This window comes from Geotrypetes seraphini, chromosome 3 (assembly GCF_902459505.1).
Source record: "Geotrypetes seraphini chromosome 3, aGeoSer1.1, whole genome shotgun sequence".
NCBI lineage: Eukaryota > Metazoa > Chordata > Amphibia > Gymnophiona > Dermophiidae > Geotrypetes > Geotrypetes seraphini.
The window spans coordinates 44557921-44566245 of record NC_047086.1 but is presented as its reverse complement, the minus strand read 5'-3'; positions in this window follow the sequence as shown (position 1 = coordinate 44566245).

The window sequence follows — 8325 nt, the reverse complement described above, 5'->3', positions numbered from 1 at the left end:
GAATCGACTCGACTCTGAGCACGTCTTTATGGTAATGTGGCCTCCAGAATTGCACACAGTATTCCAGATGAGGTCTCTGGAATGGTTCTGTACAGTGGCATTATGACCTCAGGTTTCCGGCTGACGAAACTTCTATTGATACAACCCATAAACACATAAGCATTGCCTCTGCTGAGTCAGAGCATAGGTCCATCAAGCCCAGCAGTCCGCTCCCGCGGTGGCCCCCTAGGCCAATGACCTGTAGTGATCTATTTCTCTACTACTCTATTACTTTACAGCCTTCTGTACTGAATAGTAACCCTCTAATTGTACCCATGGATCCCCTTTTCCTTCATGAACTCGTCCAATCCCCTTTTGAACCCCAAAGTCGTACTCTGCTCTACCACCTCCTCTGGAAGCGTATTCCAGGCGTTCACCACCCTCTGCGTGAAGAAGAACTTCCTAGCATTTGTTCTGAACCTATCTCCCTTCAATTTTTTTGAGTGCCCTCTAGTTTTTGCTGCCCCTGCTAGTCTGAAGAATCTGTCCCTCTCTACCTTCACTATACCCTTCATGATCTTATGAGTTTCTATCATATCCCCTCTAAGTCTCCGCTTTTCCAGGGAGAAGAGCCCCAGCTTCTCCAGCCTCTCAGCATATGAGAGGTTTTCCATGCCCTTTATCATTTTTGTTGATCTCCTCTGGACCCTCTCGAGAATCGCCATATCCTTCTTAAGGTACGGCGACCAGTACTGAACGCATCATCTGCCTTGCCTTAGATAAGGCCTTCTCCACTTGTTTGGCAGCTTTTATGTCTGCACTGATGATTACTCCCAAATCTCGTTCTGCTGAAGTCCTAGCTAATGTTTCTCCATACAAGGTGTAAGTGCTGCATGGATTTCCACTACCGAGGTGCATGACCTTACATTTCTTAGCGTTGAAGCCCAGCTGCCAGGTCGAGGACCAGCTTTCCAATGTAAGCAGGTCCTGCGCCATACTATCCTGCAAATTGCTTTCACTTACTATATTACATATTTTGGCGTCATCGGCGAATAATGTTATTTTACCCTGAGGCCCTCGAGTCAAGTCTCCTATGAATATGTTGAAAAGGAGCGGACCCAGTACTTCGCTGGTTACCTCCGATGTTTCAGGGAGGGTACCGTTGACCACCACCCTCTGAAGTCTGCCACTCAGCCAATCGTTGACCCATGCAGTTAGTGTCTCACCTAACCCCATCGATTTCATCTTGCTTAACAGCCTGCGGTGTGGGACGCTATCAAAAGCCTTACTGAAGTCCAAGTACACGACGTCCAGAGACTCTCCCGAGTCTAGCTTTCCTGTTACCCAGTCAAAGAAGCTGAGATTGGATTGGCAGGACCTACTCTTGTGAATCCATGTTGACTCCCTCGCTCCTTCTCTCCCTTCCTTACCTGAGCGCAGCCAGTCAGCAGGAGGCAGCCTCAAAACAGGCTGCTCAGGGCCAGTCCTGTTAGGGCCTTTCCTCTAACGCAACACTTCCTACACATCCGAGGAAAGGTCATGCTAGGGCTGGCCGCGAACAGCCTGTTTTGAGGCTGCCTCCTGCTGACTGACTGCACCTCAGGTAAGGGAGGGAATTTGCAGCTTAGGACTGCTGCCTGCTTCTACCACTTCAGGGATTGAGGGAGGAGGCATTGAGGGAGGGAGAAGGGCTTTGCGGCTCAGGACCGATACTGTGCTGGTGCTTCGTGGTGGGAGGGAGGGGGTTTGTAGCTGCTTCAAGGCTTGGGGACTTGAGGGAAGATTTACGGCTCAGGATGCTGCCGAATTTTGCTGCTGCTGGTGCTTTGTGGGACTTTTTTCCCACCGGCGATTTTTTTGCTGTTTGTGTAAGAGTCCCGGTTAACCGAGACTCTACTGTAATTAAAATAATTTGCAATGCATAACAAGGTGAAATGAAATTTGTGTGCAACCTGCATCAATTTGAAAAATACTCAATTTGCAATTATTTTACACTACTGTAATAAAATTTATTTTCCTCCCTGACCATAAGAGAGAGTGGAAGTAAACAAGACATCTGACACTCCAGACATGTCTGAGATAAAAAGCAGATGAACAAACTGACAGGTCAGGTATCAAGACTGATATTCCTGTTTACAGGAAAGATTAGCAAAGATAAGAACCCAATCTTCCATCCTAGTGCAACAGGAATATCAATTGTACCAAAGCAGTCCCCAGTGCCTAGGGAGGGACAAGTGAGCCTGCTGTCAGTACTGCAGAACCAAACTCTGCACTCCTTCTGGCTGTTACATCTACCCTGTAAAACTTGGTAAAAATGTGGCGGTACGATCATGTGACTTCCCTACAAATTTTTTCAGGTGAGATAGCTCTAGCCTCTGCCCAGGATGATACCACCCCTCTGGTGTAATGTGCCTGATACAGGCTGAAGAAATTGTCAATCAGATCCATCTTGAAATGGTCGCCTTTGATACCGACCATCCCCATTGTAAGGAACCCAGGAACACAAAGAGATGATCTGACAGGTGAAACTTGTCTAAGTAGTGAAGAACTCTATGGACATCCAGGCATTTCAAGATCTTGTCTTCCTTGGTACCCTTTGAATTCTGAGAAAGGGTTCCTTGTAAGACAGAGCCTGCAATTGATATCCTTCTGGCTGTAATAACAGCCACTAAAAGCACCGTCTTGACTGTTAAGTCCAAGAGTGAGGTCTACTCCAAGAACTCATACTGAGCCCGAGTTACTGCTGCAGGATGAGATACAAAAAATTCCTTGACAGGACACTATCCTTTCAGACAGGCATCTGGAACAATTCGACAAGTTTATCTGATCCTTCAAACCTTCCATTCTAACCATGCATCTCTCTCACCCTCTCTCCCACTAGACCAATGCTGTAATCCTCCTGTTCTCTCCTCATAAATCAATACCTGCGGTATCCACACTGTATTTCTACTTTACTGTATACTGTCTTGAACTGAAAAGGTATGACGGGATATAAATAAAGCTATTATTATTATTAAGATTCCATGGCAGAAAGGGCTGGCACATGGGAGGGCAAAGACGCAACGCTCCCTTTAAAAACCTGGACACATCTGGATGAGAAGCCAAGGTTTGTTGTTTGGTCTGTCATCTAAAACAGGAAACTCTTGCTATCTGAACCTTGAGTGAACCCACTGCAGGGCCTTTATCAATCCCTTCCTGAAGAAAGGCTCAGAGTATGGCAATTGGAGCCTTGGTTGGATCTGTGTGTTTGACTGCACCAGCTCTAGAAACACATCAAAGCCTTTAAATAAGCTGCCAAAGTGGACTGCTTCTTAGAGCTTAACAGGGTGGTAATCACCAAATAGTCTTTGCACACTAAGAGACAAGCCAAAAGACCAAAGCAGTCTGGATTCTCCAGGGCAACGGAACCTTGGGAGAACTGGAGATAACGTTCTAGTACATGGAACTTCAAGAACTTTATGTGAGTCAGGAAGACGGAAATATACAGATAAGTCTCCATCAGATCTAGGGAGGCAAAGAATTCCCCCAATGCAATGACTGACCGGACTGTTTCTAAGTGGAAGAGGGGAGATTTTGAGGGCTACACTGACCGACTTCAGATCCAGAATTGGTCTCCAGTCATCAGAGTCTCTTTTGGGCATGATAAAGTATACCGATATCTGCTCAAGCCCCATTCGCCTTCTGGCACAGCCTCTATGGCTCCTAGATCGATGAGCCTCTGTACTGTAGCCAGAACTCTGGCTTTGTCCAGTTTTCCTGCAGGAAAGTTTACAAAGAGATCCAGAAGGGGTTAAAAGAATTCTAGCTTGTAGCCCTCCTGAATGATGTCCAACCAGTGGTCTGAAGAGATTCGCGTCCACGTATGAGATAACTCCACCAGTCTCCCCCACCTGAGGGGGGGGGGGGGGCGCTACAGGCCTGGCATCATTGCTGCTTTCTGGGGGCTGCAGTGGAATGGGATTCAGATGCCTGGCACTCCCATAACTGTTCCAGACAGTTCCAGGGCCAGCCTCAGAGTGCACACCCACTTCAGACCCAGCAAGCCAGAGCCATTCAGCAGCTTCAAGCCACCGATTGCAAGCACAGAGAGCCAGAAAGCCACAGATCACCTTCTGGCAACAAGCCCAGGCAGAGGTAGATGAACTGTTGAATATTAAAGTCTTGCTTGTTAATATTGGAAAACATTACAGAGGAAATCACTTTTCTCCCCTGACTCAACAGATTAATTTAGGCATCATAAATCAGCAGTGTGCGTGTGATTGTTAATGTCCCGGTGGCCCTGACGCAGCGGATGTATGTAATTCCCGCGAAACGCTGGCCGCTTCGGCAGACGGACATGAACTAACTGAGGTTTTAAAAAAAAAGACTCCCACAGCGAAGACTATTCAACAAAAAAGATAAGTTGTGTGGTCTAGTTTTTCAAATTTGGACAATATGCACAATATTCGCTGAAGATTTTTTTGAAAACGCACTATATCTTCAGTAGTGATTGGTGAAGGGTTTATATTAGCTTTAAAAAATAGCACAAAAAAGTTAAAACAAGTATTTATTGGCCAATGATTGGAGCAGGAGTATTACATCTACGCGGATCATCCCAGCTTGTGATTGTATGGCTGTGCGTAGGCTCCATCTCTGAGGCCATTTAGCAAGCCCTACAGTGTTAGGGTTTAACAATACTGATGTGTATTGTTCTATATAAGTGGTATTTTACAGTATTTTTGTGACTCCCATAACTGTCTCAGGCCTTGAAATGTCCTCTGGGAAGCTGATGCTCCTGAGTACTGCTGGAACTGCCTTGAGCCATGAAAATTTCCCTGACAACCCTCGTGGGGCCTGCATTCTGCTATCTGGTAAGGACTTTGGTTCATGAAAATCTGGAATGATCGCCCTTCAGATATTACAACTCTCTCTTCACTGACTTGCTTTAGAAAAACTTTGAAAACGTATCTGTTTAAGAAATTTCTAACTGATAACTGAAAGATGATGTATCTGTTTAAGAATTTTCTAGTTGATGACTGAATGTTGACATTAACTGACTTTTTCCTGTCCTATTGTTGTTCATTAATGTTTCCTTAAGTTAATTTTTGTTAACCGGTTCAAGTCCCTCAGGGGAATGACCCGGTATATAAGACTAAAGATTGGATTGGATGATCTACCACACTAGCCATCAGATCATTGAGATCCTTGCCAAAGAACAATTGTCCTTTAAAGGGGAGTTTTCACAATGTCGCCTTAGAGACTAAATCTCCTGCCCATTGCCTGATTCAGAGCGTTTGCTGAGACCTTACGCAAGACCCTAAAAAGATCATACAGTGAAACCGCTACATAATCAACCCCTGGCAGAAGGAAATGGAGATCACTGCTGTCGTCTAGGTCTCCTACCTGGCTGAGCTTTGAATGGCATTTTAATTCCTGGAGGGATCCTGGTAAAGATTACCTGCAGAGTGGATGGCTTGAACACCATCGGGTCCTTTCCGAGGATCTTATTATGGTCTAACCCATCAAACTCAGATGTTGAATCTCCAAGTACAGAGGACCCTGACTGAGAATTCAGCAGTGGACCCTGACTGAGAATTCAGCAGCAAGGACTCTGAACTATCATCCAAATACTGCGCTGTCTGGGTCCCTGACACTTCAGCATGGCTTTGACTAGGGGACCCCGTGCCCTTTGCGGAGAGAAGTCCAGGTACCAGGCAGACTTCTATAGCTTAAAAACTCTTTATATATCATATGTATGAATTCAGGAGCGAAGCACTGCTCAGGTTGCCCAGAGGGACCTGGCAGGACCTCGTGTGGTGCCTTCTGGGGTTTGTCCATAGTAACATAGTAGATGACGGCAGATAAAGACCAGAATGGTCCATCCAGTCTGCCCAACCTGATTCAATTTAAATTTTTTTAAATTTTTTCTTCTTAGTTATTTCTGGGCAAGAATCCAAAGCTCTACCCCATACTGTCTTTGGGTTCCCCAACTGCCGAAATCTCTGTCAAAACCCACTAAAGCCCATCTACACCCTCCCAGCCATTGAAGCCCTCTCCAGCCCATCCTTCCTCAAACGGCCATATACAGACACACAGACCGTGCAAGTCTGCCCAGTACTGGCCTTAGTTCAATATTTAATATTATTTTCTGATTCTAGATCCTCTATGTTCATCCCATGCTTCTTTGAACTCAGTCACCGTTTTCCTCTCCACTACCTCTGTAAAGTAGAATTTCCTAACATTGCTCTTGAATCTACCACCCCTTAACCTCAAATTATGTCCTCTGGTTTACCATTTTCCTTTCTCTGGAAAAGATTTTGCTCTACGTTAATACTCCAAGTATTTGAATGTCTGAATCATATCTCCCCTATCCCTCCTTTCCTCTAGGGTATACATATTCAGGGCTTCCAGTCTCTCCTCAAACTTGCACATGGCTACGCTTCACCAAGGACACAAACTCCATTTTCCGGCTCCAGCCAAAATTTCTGGCCCAGGAAACGTTCCATATGGGCTCCACTCCCTCCAGATGCATAAGGAGGGATAAAGCTCCCATTCCTCACATGGAACATGCACATGGAACAAAGATGGGCATCTGCCTCAAATCTGGCATGAATCCAAAGGATCTTTACCTGAGGAATTCATCTAAGCCCTTTATAATAATAAACAAGGGGTTTTGAGGCAGATGGAAGTTTTTAAAATCAAATTGGGAAATCTAAACTGGCCACCGCAATAGCGATTTTAGTGCCTCAAACGGCCTGTAGAGGCAAAAATGAAACAAAAATTTCAGAGGGGTTTTTTGAGGTGGGGGGACCCTTGTCCTAGCCTCAGAAACCTATAAAATTAGCTTTTAAGGATCCCCCCCCCATAGGCTGTAACAGCCTTTCTCACTGTACCATACTGGATGCTGTTCACCTAGAACTTCTAGTCAGAGGTATGAGAAGATTTCTGCCTCACACAAGCCTGACAAAGGAAAACTAGCTTATGTCTTTGGACTGCCATCTGGTCTCCCTGTGGGACTGGGCCCTAAGACCCCCACCGGAGCCCGCACAACATTGTGGGGGAAGGAATGCAGTCAACCCCAATCCTGGTACAAACCGCCATGGAAGCTGCAAGCCTGCACTCAAGCCCACTGCAGACAAGACCTAGGGCAAGCCTGCTCCCAAGGGAACGCCCTTGAGCCTCCGGACTATTAATGTCTCTGGACTGTTAATGCCCTGAGAGTCTGTATCTTCTGGAAGGCAGAGATATCTTGGAGGAACTGAGAGCCTCTGTAGCACCAAAAAACCTCGCTTACGGGGAACCCCCTCAAAATAAACGTGAGCAGAACAGAGAAGCTCCTATAAATTCACTATAGAGCACAGGTGTCAAACATAAGGCCTGCGGGCCGAATCTGGGCCGCCTGGCCGTTTTATGCAGCATGAGGTGTGATGCGGCTTTTTCATTGCCACCCCCAGGTGTTTTATCTTCTGGTCGGCTCCCTCCTCCTCACTGCCACAATGTGCGGCTCCTCGCATGTCCCACGCTTCATCCGGAAGCATTCCTTCTGACATTGCGCATAGGAGCCGCCATCTGCAGCTTTATGCACACTGCGGCAGTGAGGAAGAAACTGGCCAGAAGATAAAACAACCTGGGGCAGCAAACATAAAATATCCACCAGAGGGAGGCACCTAGTTGAGGCACAGAATGGAGGGACAGGGGCGTGTTGAGACTTATGAGGAAGCACAAATGATAGAATGGAGGGAGGAAGGGAGGGGGCATAAACTTGTTATACAGAATGAAAGGAAGGAGAGAGCCATAGAATGTTAGGAGGGAGTGAGAGAAAAATATGCTGAGGTGAGGGAGGGAATAGAAACAAAGAATTGGGTGTCAGAGAAAGAGATGGTGCACATGAGGAGATGAAGAAAAAGGAGAATTGTTGGACAGAGAGAGAGGAAGCAAGAAAGAATTATTGGACATGGTGGTGGTAGAGGAGTGAGGTAGAGAGATGTATGGGGAAGAGAGAGATGCCAGACTGCAAAAAGGAGAGATATGTTAGACCTCGGGAAGAGGGAGGAAAGGAGAGATGCTAGACCATAGGAGAGGAGAGAGATTCCAGAATATGGGAAGGAGAAAGATGTCAGACTATATGAGGGGGAAGACAGAGTTGTCTAACCATGGGAGAGGGATGAGATGATGAACAGGCATGGAGGGGAAGGGAGATAGAGAGAGGAGATGGTGCACAGCATTGGATGCGGCAGGGAAGAGATAAGAAGAAATGCTTCTTATGTATAGATGGGAATAGGGGAGAAGAAAGAGGGAGGAGATGGTACACATGGATAGATGGGAAGGGAAGACATGGAAAAGTAAATAGATTTTGAGAAGAAAGCA